The sequence below is a fragment of the Mus pahari genome, chromosome 22 (genome assembly GCF_900095145.1).
Source record: "Mus pahari chromosome 22, PAHARI_EIJ_v1.1, whole genome shotgun sequence".
Classification (NCBI taxonomy): domain Eukaryota; kingdom Metazoa; phylum Chordata; class Mammalia; order Rodentia; family Muridae; genus Mus; species Mus pahari.
Genome location: NC_034611.1, coordinates 46,139,450 through 46,154,049, shown reverse-complemented (window position 1 = coordinate 46,154,049; position 14,600 = coordinate 46,139,450).

The following is a 14,600-nucleotide window of genomic DNA, read 5'->3' as shown; positions in this document are numbered from 1 at the left end:
TGAGATACGAGTCGGCCCGAGGCCTCATAAATAAAGTACCTCATGTGATTTACAGCAAGGTGTAAAAGGTGTAATTCGAATTCCTGGGGACCCAAGAGAGTTCCGGACCAGAGGGAGTTCCTCCTTTTGGGGTCTTACAATTCCACTTCCTGTTTGTGCTACAATGTGACTAGTCACCTGATTCCACCCCTGCCATGCCTGTCCTAGGATGATGGGTTGCATCTTCTTAATCATAACCCAAAACACACCTTTCTTCCCTTAAGTTGTTTCTTGGGTGTTTGGTCCCAGCAACAAAACAGATGGGTTGTATAGCTGTAAGACTTACCTTCCACTGGTCAATGTTGTGTTTTATATTAAGAGAGAGAAAGAGAGAGAGAGAGAGAGAGAGAGAATGCTAAGCATCCCTTCCCCTGAGGTACCACACACAGTGTATATAGTATGGAATAGCATGGGGGAGGAGAGTTGAGGATGGAGTAAAGATGGAGAGAGGAGAGAGAGAATGAAGGAGAGGAAGAGTAGAGAGATTAGAGGCCAGCCAGGAACACATGGAGAAAGAGAAGGGAGGGGAATGGAGAGAGAAGGGACAGGGGGGTAAGAGAGTAAGAGAGTGATGAAGAGGGGGCAAACAACTCCTTTTTCAGTTAAGCATACCTGACTGTTGCCAGGTAACTGTTGGGTGCAGCCTAGAAGGGATGCTCACAGTCAATACTTGTTATAATCTGATTTTCTTTTTAAGCACCGGCTTTGTAAATATTATAAAGGAAGGCCTTATCAGATCCCATACTGCCTTTGTATACCCTTAAGTGCAAAGCTGATGTCTCCAGTCATATTTCAAGAAGTAGATGATGTATTCTCTGTAAGAAGCCGAGAATCCACATACAGCTTCCATCTGTGTAGTAAACTCTGGAACTGGACTACTTAAAAAAAAAAAAAAAAGACAAAACAAAACAAAACAACAAAAAAAGGAAACAAACCCCCCACACCATTCAACAGAGAGTTCTGTGTTTAAGTTGGATGTGTGGCTTTTAAAGAGAAGGTATGTTTTTAACCTCAATCCACATTGTTACTGACAGAAAATTGGAACTGCTGGTAAAAACTAGATTAGCCATCTCTAGCCAGAGAGATAAAATTCACTGAGATGGGCAAGGGACTGAGAAACAGGGAACCTGAGTTTCTGTGTTTGATTTCAGGACCTGCATACCAACCCTCAATTGCATATTTTGACTTTACTATGGAAAATAAATATCTTGTTTAACACAGAGTTATGTTGAACTGGTCTGTGCTAACAGCCAAAATGTGAAATTATCAACATACAGGCTGGCTATGTGAAAAAGATGGATAAAATGTGGGTCTCTAGATGATAAATACAATTCCACAATTACATAGTGAGTAACAAGGCTAGCCTGAGTTATACGAGACTCTATCACACACATTATCTCACACACACACAACACACCATATATACATATATACACACACACAACACACCATATATACATACACACACACATACACACACACATGGAGTAAGGGGTTAACTCAATGGTAGGATGTTTATTTAGCAAGCTAAGCCAAAGGCCCTGGGTTCAGTCTTAGCATCAAAAATAAATAAACAAACAAATAAATAAATAATAACAAAAGACTGTGGCGCTTCATTATTATAATTTTCATTGGTCAGTGGCACATTTTAGATATATAAAGTGAACTTTGCCATCTAGGCTTAAATAACAGATTCGAGTTACCTTCAGCATCCACATCACTGAGAACTTCAGCACAGAGCTAAGAATTCTCTGTAGAGTAGGTTTTAGGATCCTCTCAATGGGTTTAAAAGTCCCTTCATTTTACAAATAAGGAGTCTGAGACTTAATGAGGTTGAGTTTCTTGCCCCACTCAGGTAATGTGAGCCCAGCCTAACCCTATAATTAGACCTAGCCATTCCTTACAATACATACAAGAATGTCTTGGTAATGGCTGATTACCATAAGCCTCCGCAATCCCTCTGTGGCTAGAGAAGGACTGTTACACTGTAAGATGAATAAGCCACTCTCCCTAATGTAATGCACTCGCTGGGTTAGCGTGACATGTGGAGCAATCATTGTGACTCACCCAAGGAACACAGGGAGAATTAAGCGAATGGTCAAAGCACACCTGCCAAATGCCCAGAAGCAGATAAGCAGCCATCAAGAACCTGTGACCCAGCGATGCTGAACAGTGTGATCTCTGGCTCTGAAGACCCAGTCTCCTGAGGCTGGCAGGCAGCTGCTCTCCAAGGGAGGCCAGGCTCCAAGATGGACTGTTTCCTGCCCATTGCTCTTCCGCAGAGGCACATCAAAGAACTGATGGACTCTGAGCACTAGTTGGGTTTTTCTTTTTCTGGCAACAAAATGAAACCCTCGCTCGGGGATTTATCCGGTCTTTTGCTGATCTGGGTGTGGGAAGGGTGCAGCTAAATCCCTGCACACAGCACCAACTGTCTCCTGGGTGCTTCTCTAAACGTGGCTAAGCACAAGTGGAAAACATCAAGTCTTGTTGAAGTCAACACACAGAACTAATCTCTCGGCAGTAATGAAAGAATTAGTCTCCCGTTGTAAGATAACTAACTGCCAAGGCTGGCAGAGTCGGGGTGATCTCCCAGCTGCTCCGAGAAGGAGGTGTCTTGGGAGAGGATGCGGTGTGTCTGGAACCCATTTTAATACCACTGATAAGTTTATGAGACTGTGTGATGGTACAGGTGAAGCTGTGTTTTAAAGTCTGTGTCATGTATGACATTTTTAACCTGAAGCTATTCAGTGCCTGCCTTCGGTGCTCTTTCATGTTGGGAAGGTAAAAAAAATCTTACATGGCTCTGACTTTTTTGTTGTTGGTTTTGGATCTCTTGGAAACAAATACGACATTTAAATAAATACCAAATGGAAAACTACTTTGGTTTTTAATATGTATTTATTTACTATTTATTTATTTATTGTGTGGGGTGTGTGGTATTGTATGGAGGTAGGAGGACAACTACCAGGAGTGGAACATCTCCTTCACCTTCTTGAATCTCTTTTCATGCTCCTGCGGCAAAACACACTTTGTAAGTGTCAGAAAAATCCCTTAAGGAAGACCCTAGACTCGGATAGTATGCAAAGATAAAAGAACATTCATTCTGCAGAAACAACCAGCTTGCGGGGGTCAACCATTCAAGACAAACGCACACGGATCTTCTTAGAGGGAACAAGGGGGATTTCCTAGAGGGATCGGGTAATCTACAACGTCATTGGTGGGTGCTAGGGGGTCACAGGTGGTCAGTGGTCTCCATTCCTGTCACGAATGTTTCACCAACGGATGAGATAGGGCTGCCCAGAACAGATAAGGGCTGTCCATCCTGAGCTAAGATATTTTTCCATTCTTGCGGTTAGCCCCAAGGCTGTACTTTGGGAGAGGGTTTTATGACCTTGTGCCTGGATTTTAATGGTCTTTTCCAAATCAGGCCTGGTCCTTAAATGGAGACAAATGGGGTTTGCGGCATCTTTTCAACTTCCGGTTAGCTAGCCTGGGAACTTCTGTCAGGGTCTCCTGCCTCTGCCTCCCATCTCCCAACAGGAGCACTGGGATGCCACCAAATGTCATTTTTGAGTGGGTTCTGGGGATAGAACACCGGGCCTCACGTTTACCAGCTCCACCTCAGTGTTTTAAAGTCAGAATCAAACAAGAACCTTGGTTTGCACCAGCGTTAACTTTGTTTTCACTTTGGCCCTCAGTTTTGTGCTCTCCCCCACCCCTAAGAGTAGCCCACACACTACCTGCCTGAAACACCAGCAGCAGTTCGGGAGTTCACAGCCCAGGACTCCACTGTTCTTAAAGTCTGAGGCAAACAAAATCAGTCAGAGAGCTTTTCTACTGCAGAACCCAAGAAAAGGAACATATTTTACATACGAAAGCAGGCCTGGCCTCCAGCTTCTTCTAGCATTTTTCACTCCCTACCTGGCTATCCTGTCCCCAACCCTGAACTTTCCAACCCAGGGGTTACTCCCTAGATAATCCAAACATTTTATTCAGTCCCTCTCCATTCCTCCTCCTCCTCCTCCTCCTTCTCCTCCTCCTCCTCCTCCTCCTCTTCTTCTTCTTCTTCTTCTTCTTCCTCTCTTCTGCACTTGGGCCCTTTCTCTCTTTCTCTCTCCTTTCCCTACACCTGTACCCATCCCCCTTCCCCATGGCTACTTCCCTGGGCTCAGTCCTTGGGGCCAGTGAACTTGTCCACCTAAGAACAGTTTCCCCAAAATCCTGCCTTTAATATAACCTAGTCTGGTTTGAATTGGCTTATTTCACCAGCGAAGAAATAATCTAACAGTGACCAAGAGTCAAAGAAGAAACTCTAGGTTTGAAAAGTGGCTCTCAATCTGCTGACACAAACCCCATCTGTCTCCATTTAAAGACCAGGCCTGATTTGGAAAAGAAGGCCATAAGGTGCCAACCCCAGAAATAGACCATAAAATCCAGGTACCATACCTGCTACCCAAAGAAAACTGAGGAGAGTCAGTGTTCTTCCTCTCCTCTTCAGTTACTGGATGTAGAGAGAAGCAATCTTGGGAGACAAGAGGTTGCAGAAACCACCATGCACAGGAGGAGCTCTCTGGGCCACTGCGGATCCCTGATGAGCCAACGGGAGTGGGCAGGATGGGCCATGCTCCAAGGCACTGGCCCGTCTGGGGGATCCCTCCCTTCCCTGGGAAAGCAGGCTCTGAGGCCAGCAGTGGGCATCCTGGCAGGTATTCTGGAAGAGCCTCCTTCTCCCTGTTCTCAGGCTACAGACAAGATGCTTTCTAGCCCTGGGGTTTCCTATAGCGTGATGATTTCTAAAGAGAAGGTTCAGGAGAAGGTATAGAAGACTAGAGAAAGCAAAGCTTGCACAGCAGTGCCCAGGTTCCACTTAAGCAAAGTGGACAAAATAAATTACATATTTATTACCTGTGTGAATGGGCTAGAGAGGAGGGGGGGAAATACTGGCAAGAGAAGAACCCCCAAAGCAGAGAATCACTCCCCCAGATTGCCTTGTGCTAAAGGAACGAGTAACAGATACAAGATCTCAATAAAACAAAAGCATAAATACAAAATGTTAAATAGAGCAATTGCAAATCGAAAGAAAGCAACCCCAGATCAATGACCCTGCCAGTCAACGAGTGCCTTTTAAACACTGCTGGACACAGGGAGCAGAAAGCTTAAGATTTAAAAATGGAGCGCGAACACACAGTTCAGACCAGGATGACACAAAGTACAATCACTGCTGCTTCAGGGCTCAACAGAAAACTGACATTTTGGGAAATGCTGTGAAGGAACAGTTTCCTGACATGAAAAGCGAAACCTGGACTTGAGAGAGCACAGCGCTCAGCTGAGCTGGGTTTTACCTTCAACAATAGACACTGATTAAGGCATTCAGCTAGGGAGGTAAAGGAGAGTTTTCTCTGCCATCTGTGCAGAAAATGCTAACCACTCTCCAGGTGGAGAAGCGGGCGGGGTCCGGCTTTCCTCAAAACCCAGGTGAGCGTACCTCTGAGCTTTGGTGGGAGAGAAGCAGGACTGACGACCGCTACAGGATGCCGAACTATCTACAGGATGCCGAACTATCGTACAGACTGGAAGGCTAAGACAGACCTGTGTGAACTTAACAAGAAAATAAACAGAAGACAAAATAGAAAATTGGGGGAAGAAGAGAGAAGGAAATAGACCACACACACACACACACACACACACACACACATTTTTGACAGAATCAAGAGAGTCAAAGTATCTATTCCAGATATTGTCCAGAATTAGATTTCCCAATTCAAGAAGACCCCTCACAAATTTGGGAGAATTAAAAGGCAAGAAATAAAGAAACACTGAAGAAAACAAAAAAAAAAAAAAAAAAAAAAAAAAAAAAAAAAAAAACTACCAGGGACAAACGTTAAAGTTCCCTAAACTCCACAGCATTATCAGTCACAATAACGGTAATAACAAGCCCTGCCTGGAGTGGCTGTAATTCCAACACCCAGGAGGCTGGGATAAGAAGGTCACAAATTCAAAGCCAACCTGGGACACATAGCAAGAGAAGAACAACTTTCCCCAAGGGACAGAGAAAAAGCCTAATCGCATGAATGCTGTGCGGGGACCCTGCTGCGGCCCGGGCGCTGGAGCATGCGCCCTTCTGCATCCTCGTCCCTTGATAGCAGCCCTGGGCAATGTGGTTTGTTTTGTTCAACTCCAGCTCATTTTAGCTTCATCTGCCACTGTGGTTTGTCAGATTGAAGAATGCATGGCTTGAAGCTAAATATTTCCCAGCAAATCGCTCCTTAAATGATACAGCAGTGTGTCAAGGGCCACAGACACAATCTCAGCTTCAGTTCTGTGACTAGTCTTTGCTGCTGTTACTGTGAGCAGGAGGGAGCCCACGTGCCATGCCATCTGAGTGGCGATTGGAATACACCTGTGGAGTCTGTCCTTTTCTTGGGTTTCAGGGTTCGAACTCAGGCAGCTACGTTTTGAGATCAAGTGCCTTTAACCAGTGAGCCATTTTGTCAACTCTCAGTTTGTGATAGTTTATGGACCCATGTCTAATCTTTTTGAGTTTTATTTATTTTTTTCCTCCTAGATTAGGGACTCTTTGAGGTAAAATGACTAATACCATTTTACATAGGGGTGTCGGTATTTTTACGTAAGAAATAGCAGCGGAGCTTTCACACCTACAACCATCATTGCTTCCTTTGGAAGGGCTCTTCTTATTTTGTGGGGCTTCGTGGTGTGTTAGAGTTTGCACATTTGATTCGGAGAATTAGCTAAATTAATTACACAGGAAGCCCTGGGGAGTTGGAGGCTGAGAAGGCTCAGCGTCAAGAGTACCCAGGTTGGTTCCCCCAAATCCACTCGGTGACCCACAACCATCTGTAGCTCCAGTTCCAGATGATCTGATGCCTTCTTCCCACCACCTTGGACCACAGGCACACCCAAGGTGCACAGACAGACATGCAGGCAACAACTCACACATATAAAGTAAAATGTCTTTCAAAGGGAGAGGGAAAGAGAAATTGAAAGTAGGGGTTTGCAGGGTAAGAATCTAGGAGAGGAGAGGCTGAGGAGCGCCTACGGAAAGGTTCAACCTCCTTAGCCATCGGGGAAATGCAAATCAAAGCAACCCTGAGACCCCACCTTACACCAGTCAGAATGGCTAAGATCAAAAACTCAGGTGACAGCAGATGCTGGCGAGGATGTGGAGAAAGAGGAACGCTCCTCTATTGCTGGTGGGATTGCAAGCTGGTACAACCACTCTGGAAATCAGTCTGGTGGTTCCTCAGAAAATTGGACATAGTACTACCTGAGTACCCAGCTATACTACTCCTGGGCATATGCCCAAAAGATTCTCCGACATATAACAAGGATATGTGCTCTACTATGTTCCTAGCAGCCTTATTTATAAGAACCAGAAGCTGGGAAGAACCCAGATGTCCTTCAACAGAGGAATAGATACAGAAAATGTACATTTACACAATGGAGTACTACTCAGCTATGAAAAATAATGAGTTCTTGAAATTCTTAGGCAAATGAATGGAACTAGAAAATATCATCCTGAGTGAGGTAACCCAATCACAAATGAACACACATGGTATGCACTCACTGCTAAGTGAATATTAGCCCAGAAGCTCTGAATACCCAAGATACAAACTCACAGACCACATGAAGCTCAAGAAGAAGGGAGACCAAAGTGTGGGTGCATCAGTCCTTCTTAGAAAGGGGAGCAAAATATTCACGGGGGCAAACACAGAGACAAAGTGTGGAGCAGAGACTGAAGGAAAGGCCATCCAGAGACTGTCCCACCTGGGGATCCATCCCATATACAGTCACCGAAACCCAACACTATTATGGATGCCAAGAAATGCATGCTGACAGGAGCCTGATATGCTGAGAGGCTCTGCCAGAACCTGACAAATACAGAGGTGGATGTTCGCAGCCAACCACTGGACTGACCTCGGGGTCCCCAATGGAGGAGTTAGAGAAAGGACGGAAGGAGCTGAAGGGGTTTACAATGCCATACAATATGAACCAGCCAGACCTCCCAGAGCTCCCAGGGACTAAGCCACCAACCAAGGAATACACATGGCTCCAGCTGCATATGTAGCAGAGGCATCAATGGGAGGAGAGGTTGTTGATCCTATGAAGGCTTGATAGATGCCCAAGTATAGGTGAATTGAGGGTGGGGAGGCAGGAGTGGGTGGGTGGGTGGGTGGAGGAACACCCTTATAGAATCAGGGGGAGGGAGGGTTGGCTAGGGGGTTTCTGGGAGAGGATGGGACCGGTAAAGACATTTGAAGAAAATATTCAATAAAAAATATATTCTTTAAAAAAAATTGGAAGTAGGGGTTTGCAGGGTAAGGATCGGGGAGAGGAGTGGAGTGAAGTTACCATGTTCCCGAGAGAAGCCCTGGCTGGAGCAGTCAAGGGGAAATTTTTGAAGGTGAGGAGGGTACCCTTTCTTCTGCTTGTGTGATGTAACTTCCCTTCCTGGCCTCCCAGGACACACAGACTCTCTGGGAACTGGATGTTACCCACTATGCTGGGCTGGGGCTTAACCTGGCAGGGCACTGAGGACTACAGCATCCCTAAAGACGCAGTGAGGTGGAGAGTCCCCACAGATGCAACAGAGTCAGAGTACACAGAGGGGACCACTCATGGCTCTGTGGATTTCCGTGGCTTTGCCCTCTGCCAGACTGCTTATTTAGACAGTCTTTACAGGGCAGGTGCCTATGAATTTCTCGCCGTGTAGAATTTCTAACAAATCTCTACATGGTACCCAAGAGTGGGGACGAGGAGGTGGAGAATCCAGATGGCATATTTCCAAGTCTTCCCTGCTGGGCCACCCCATCCTCTGTCAAGCCAGATGTTATAAATCTGATGATTTATGTCCATTCTGTTCACTGTTTCAAGGTCTCTGACCGAAGACACTGGCAAAGATGCTTTCAGTCCCCTTCCTACAGCACCTCGGTCAGCCTTCCCGAGAGATGCTGTTCTATTTGCCTGGACATTCTACTATATGGCTGTCAGTACTCCTGGGAACTTTGCTTTCTTGCCTGTTTCTGGAATCATCTTTATACTGCCTTTCCCCCTTAGGCACCGGCCCCCTGACTTGCCAGGAAGTACATAGTATTTTACAGGCTCCCAGGACACTTCCTGCTGGTCTCTGTTTCAGTTCATGGTTCCATCATCTTCCGGGGTAACACAATCTGTGATCCAACACTGTTGCTTGGCGCACAACAACAAAACTACCCAAGAAAACTAGAGGCAAATCGCAACTCTCTGGACCACAGAGGGGATCGCTGACAGCCTTTCGGGGACACCTTGTCTGTGAGACTTGATTCTCTCAACTACATAACTAACCATACTTATTGTTGGATGTGTGTCTCTTACAAGCTGGCCCTCTATGAACCTGAATTCCTCTCTTGACACGTCTCTGCTCTGCACACTCAGGCCATCTTGCCGCATCTTACCGCACTTAGATCCCCTGTTACTGTGTCAAAACGGGCTTTATTTCTGTCCCAGGATCATGATTGATTCATTTTTGCCTCCAAGTTCTTATCTTTCTAGGCTGGCCTCTGACCGTTGCTGTCAATGAGACAGTGCATGGACTGCTTATAGAAACATCGACTTTCTGGTGAGCAAACCATTTAGTGTCTCTGTGTTGGCTTGTGTGCAGCACCAACATACTGTGCATCCCTGTCCTCACTGAGTGGTTCAGGGTTCCCAGAATAATGCCTGGTTGTTCAGCCCGTTTCTCCATGAGCACCCAAGTCATCCCAGTCACCGAGTATTAAGGACAGTTGACCAGGCTGGGCTCACTTAGGGCTCAAATGATACACATACAAACTATACTCTTAGCACCTCCCCACTGACACTTAGATCAGAAGTTCTCCACTACGGGTTGTGACCCCTTTGGGGGACAACCAATCCCTTCATAGGATATCAGATATCCTGCATATCAGATATTTACATTATGGTTCATAACAGTAGCAAAATTACAATTATGATGTAGCAACAAGGCAATGGAGGACAACTGCTAACTGGCTTGTGCTTCCTGGAGTGTCCAGCCTACTTTCTTACACAACCCAGCACCTCCCACAGTTAGCTGGGCCCTCCTACATCAATCAATCAGACAAAGGGTTCCCAGATGGAGTTAGTTGCCTACAAGGAATCTAATAAAGGGATTTCCTCAACCGAGATTCCTCTTTTCACATAACTCTAGCTTGCATCAAGTTAACAAAACAGTATCCTACCGGCCAGGACCCACACCTCTCTAGCTTGGTGAAACAGTGAGTTTATTTGGATTGCTTACAGGAACAAGGTTGACTCAGGCAGTTACATCACCAGGAAGCTCAATCTCCGTGTGGGGTCTGCTTGAGAAGGTTGCATTACTCCAGGTCCTGCCCAATTTGCAGGCAGCTCCTCCAATGATGCTCCTTTGCTTCAGCAACAGCTTATCCCCTGTGACCGCCGGCCTCCTGTTTTGTTAACTTCCTCCTGAGGTCCTTTAACTTTTTTTTTTTTTTTTAAGATTTATTTATTTAAGCCGGGCGTGGTGGCGCACGCCTTTAATCCCAGCACTCGGGAGGCAGAGGCAGGAGGATTTCTGAGTTCGAGGCCAGCCTGGTCTACAAAGTGAGTTCCAGGACAGCCAGGGCTACACAGAGAAACCCTGTCTCGAAAAACCAAAAAAAAAAAAAAGATTTATTTATTTATCATATGTAAGTACACTGTAGTTGTCTTCAGACACTCTAGAAGGAGCCAGATCTCATTAAGGATGGTTGTGAGCCACCATGTGGTTGCAGGGATTTGAACTCAGGACCTTCAGAAGAGCAGTCAGAGCTCTTAACCGCTGAGCCATCTCTCCAGCCCCCAAACTTTCATGTGAGTTCCACAGGTCTCCGTCCTTAGGTCCAGGAGGGGATGTTTCCATCAGGAGGAACTAGCCACACAATAGGCATCATTGCTGCTTCTTACACGTTTGCACCAGGGCTACTGACATCGCTTCCCTGACATAACAATGATAATATAATATTTATGATATCATTAATAATATTTGGATTCATTTATTTGAACAGAAGCAGAACAACAACCTGCATACTTCCAGAATTTCCGGAATAGTAGTAGACTCTTAGATCAGGATGAGACTTGAAGGTCAGCCATTCATTCCTCCTTGAACAATTCATGAACAATGGATTCAACCAATAACATTCATTGTTGTTTTATATTTGACTCTAGCAGTATTTTTAGCTCACAGATTTGTGTCTTTAGGCTTTGAATGTTTTATTGATAATTCCGTCATCTATCATTTTGCTTTATGGCTATTATTTGGTTTCTTAGGTACAGGTGTCATTTTCTTCCTCTTTCACATGCCTGGGACAGGCTTGGTACTGGTGTCTCGGAATCTCTCTGGTTCCAGAAGTTTCCCCTCCTATTCACTCAGGCCATTTTTCAGTTGGTAACTTGAGCTCGATGTAGCCTTTCCTGTCTGAGAGGGTCTCTAGCTGTCATCATCTCCTCAAACCCCAGTCACAGTCTCTTAAACTTAGTAACTCTGTTTTGCTTAGTTCGGAAGTCTAGAAACTTCCTCCAGTGCCAAATCAAGGTAGTTGGGGCCTCACTTCCTTTCTCTCATTTCTATCCTGTATCACGAACCCACGTTGCCTATTATCTGGTGTCTTTATGCCATTGCTCCATGTATTATGTCCCGTTTCTAGTTCTTTAAAAAGGAAAGCTAAATCTAGTCCTTCATCATGGCCAGTGGTGGGATAACTTACCCATCAGTGGAGCCAACCCTAATTTCCTGACTCTAAATCCCTTACACTAACTCCTGACGCAGGCAAGAACACAAGAAGATTACGCAACTGTTTTTAGACTTAAGTGTCCGTGGGTATGAAACACGTGGCTTCCACGGTTTTGTTAAGAACAAGAATGGAAGGTTTTCTCTGGAAGCTATCCAAGGTCATTTACACGGGCTTTGGTACCAACCAGAATGCAGTGTTCTCAGTTAACAGTTGTTGATATTTTGGAACTGCTGAGTGACATTGAATGTAGGGTTCCATTTAAGTATGTGAAGGATCCTGGGGGAGTGGATGGTAGGTATAGGTGCTCTTGTGTGGACTTCCTTCGTTGCCCGGAGCAAACCAACGTCACTGTCACATTCCCCTGTGGGATGGTGGGAGCAGAAATGGCAGGAGCTGCATCCCTGGTCTCCCTGGAGCAAGCCAAGGATTGGACAAAGAATATAAGATGGGCCCATTCTCCAGTTTGTCAATCTTCTCCCTGCAGTTACCAGGTGAAAGCCCTCCTATGTCTACAGGCAAATGCTTTGTGTATGTGCTGTCCTGAGAGCCGCCTAGGCTTAGCTAGACAGAGGATGTCCTGTCTCTGATGTCTGAGTGTTAGGATTGCCCACAGGCACTACAGTTGCTGGGCTTTGTCCTTGGGTTCTAAAGACCCAAACTCTGGCAAATGAGTCATCACTGAGCCATCTCCCCAGTTCAAAATCCCCTGTTACTGTTACGAGCCAACACCTGGGACCCGGGACACCTATATGAATGGATGCATAGACGGAGGGACATCTTGTCCCTGTTCTGTCTCATCAGCAGTTGTGGGTTTGCCTTCTGATAGCAAATGAGGCAGCACTTATTAAATTCTGGGTTTGAAGCTTTTATTATAATTACATTTTAGTTACAGGGAGAATTTTAATTGGGCGATTTGGACTTATTTTGAGTTGACAGAATCCATATAACTTAGCAGATTACCTTAAGAATTTCAAAATATGTTATCTCAAAATAGAGCTTAGAAAAAAAAAAAAAAAAAACGGGGAGTAGAATCTGTGTTGGCTTTAAAATCCACTTTGAGCAAGGGAAATTTCCAGCTTGGGCTGCCTTCTGAGTCCCTGCTGCTGACGCTGCACTTTGGGCGACAGGCTGTCATTTCGGGGCAGGTTTTTCCATTTTAAATGATTTGTCTAGAATTCTCTTTTAAGAAAACTTTAGGCTGAATTATTTTACCAAAACATTTTCCATGTCATGCTAAAAGATTACATTTACCACATCAATGATGTTTTAGGAAAACCAGCTACAATTGGTAACGAAGCGCCCTAAATTCTCAAAAAGGCAGGAAGTGGGGTTGCCTGCCGTTCATCAGAAGGCTTTACCGCTCCCCGGAATTTGGGACGCTTTTGAACAGCGCCACCTAGTGGAGTTCTCTATCTATAACCGCACCGCAGCGCCCTGAGTCTTTGAATACCAAGTTTAGCTGGGTGTGACAGCACATGCAATCCCAGGCCGCGGCAGGAGGAGAGACTGCACAGCCGACTCTGTGTTTCAAAACAAATAAATAAAAGGATTGGGAGAGTTTGGGGACGTAGCTTAGGGGAACCGTAAGTGTTAAGCACGTCCAAGGTCTTGGTTTGGATTCCTTGGAGGAAGGCAGCAAATTAACTGTTCCAGATGTCATTCAGCCTACTGAAAAATTCACCCGAATTTCAATTCCTGCACTGATTAATTTGAACGCAGATATATACTCAATCAGCTTCTCTAAAGTTCAGTTATTTACTGATTTCATGTCCCGTGGATAACTGGTTTTTTAGCTGACGCCTTTCATTCTGCCCCTCTACCCCAGTCGTGAAGTCTTCCGGGAGAATTAAGACATTCTGTATAAGGTAAGGTTCAGTTTTCACAGAATGGGAAGTGACGCAAGGTATGCTTGTTAGAGATGCAACTGAGCTCACACAGCATCACACATTATCGGCATCACAGGGAGCGTCAAAATGTGTGTCCGGGGACGGAAGGGGAGTTGGGGGAGAACAGCCAGTGGATGTATAGAGTTTCTTCTCCAAATTCATTTTATACTCCCACTGGGAAAAAGCTAGATTCCATTTGCCAGATTCTCTGCAGTTTATGCAGTGATCTGGGCTTGAATTTGGGTAACGTGGAATATGGATAGAACCTGGCTTCTAAAATATCCTCCATATTTTCCTCACCTTCCCCAAATAACTGTCATTATACAGCCAGCCAGACCTTAGGAGCTTTAACTGTCCACACACAGCCTACTACCCTCCTATTCTAGTCCCACGACCTTCAAGGGACTGTGATGTGGACACAGAACACACTTTATTACCATAAGCTAGAAGTTTGGCGTTTACTCATTAACTGCACTGATGAGTATGGAAGAGAGGAAAGTGGAAGCGAAGGGAGAGACGTATGTGAGAGAACAGACTTTTCCTTCAGAAAGATACCTGGGTTTTCTGACCCATTTGTGCGGGTCTCAGAGTAAGCACGCAGTTGATAAACATCGAAAACATCAGCAACACAGCTGGAAAGCATAACCACAAAACGCACTCTGGCAGTGTGAGTTTGGGAGCTGGATGATGAATCTTGGGTAGAAACGCTTCCTGCAGCTTTAGTCATGAGGAGTTCCTGTGAGGCGACTGCCGCTGTATGGTATTTAGGAAGGGGCCTGTCAGCTTTCACAGCAGCGTCGGGCGTCACGTCTTCTTTCAAGACACCTCATGCTGTCAATCCTGCTTCCACACTAATTAAAGTTCTTAATAACCTCCATTCCAAGAT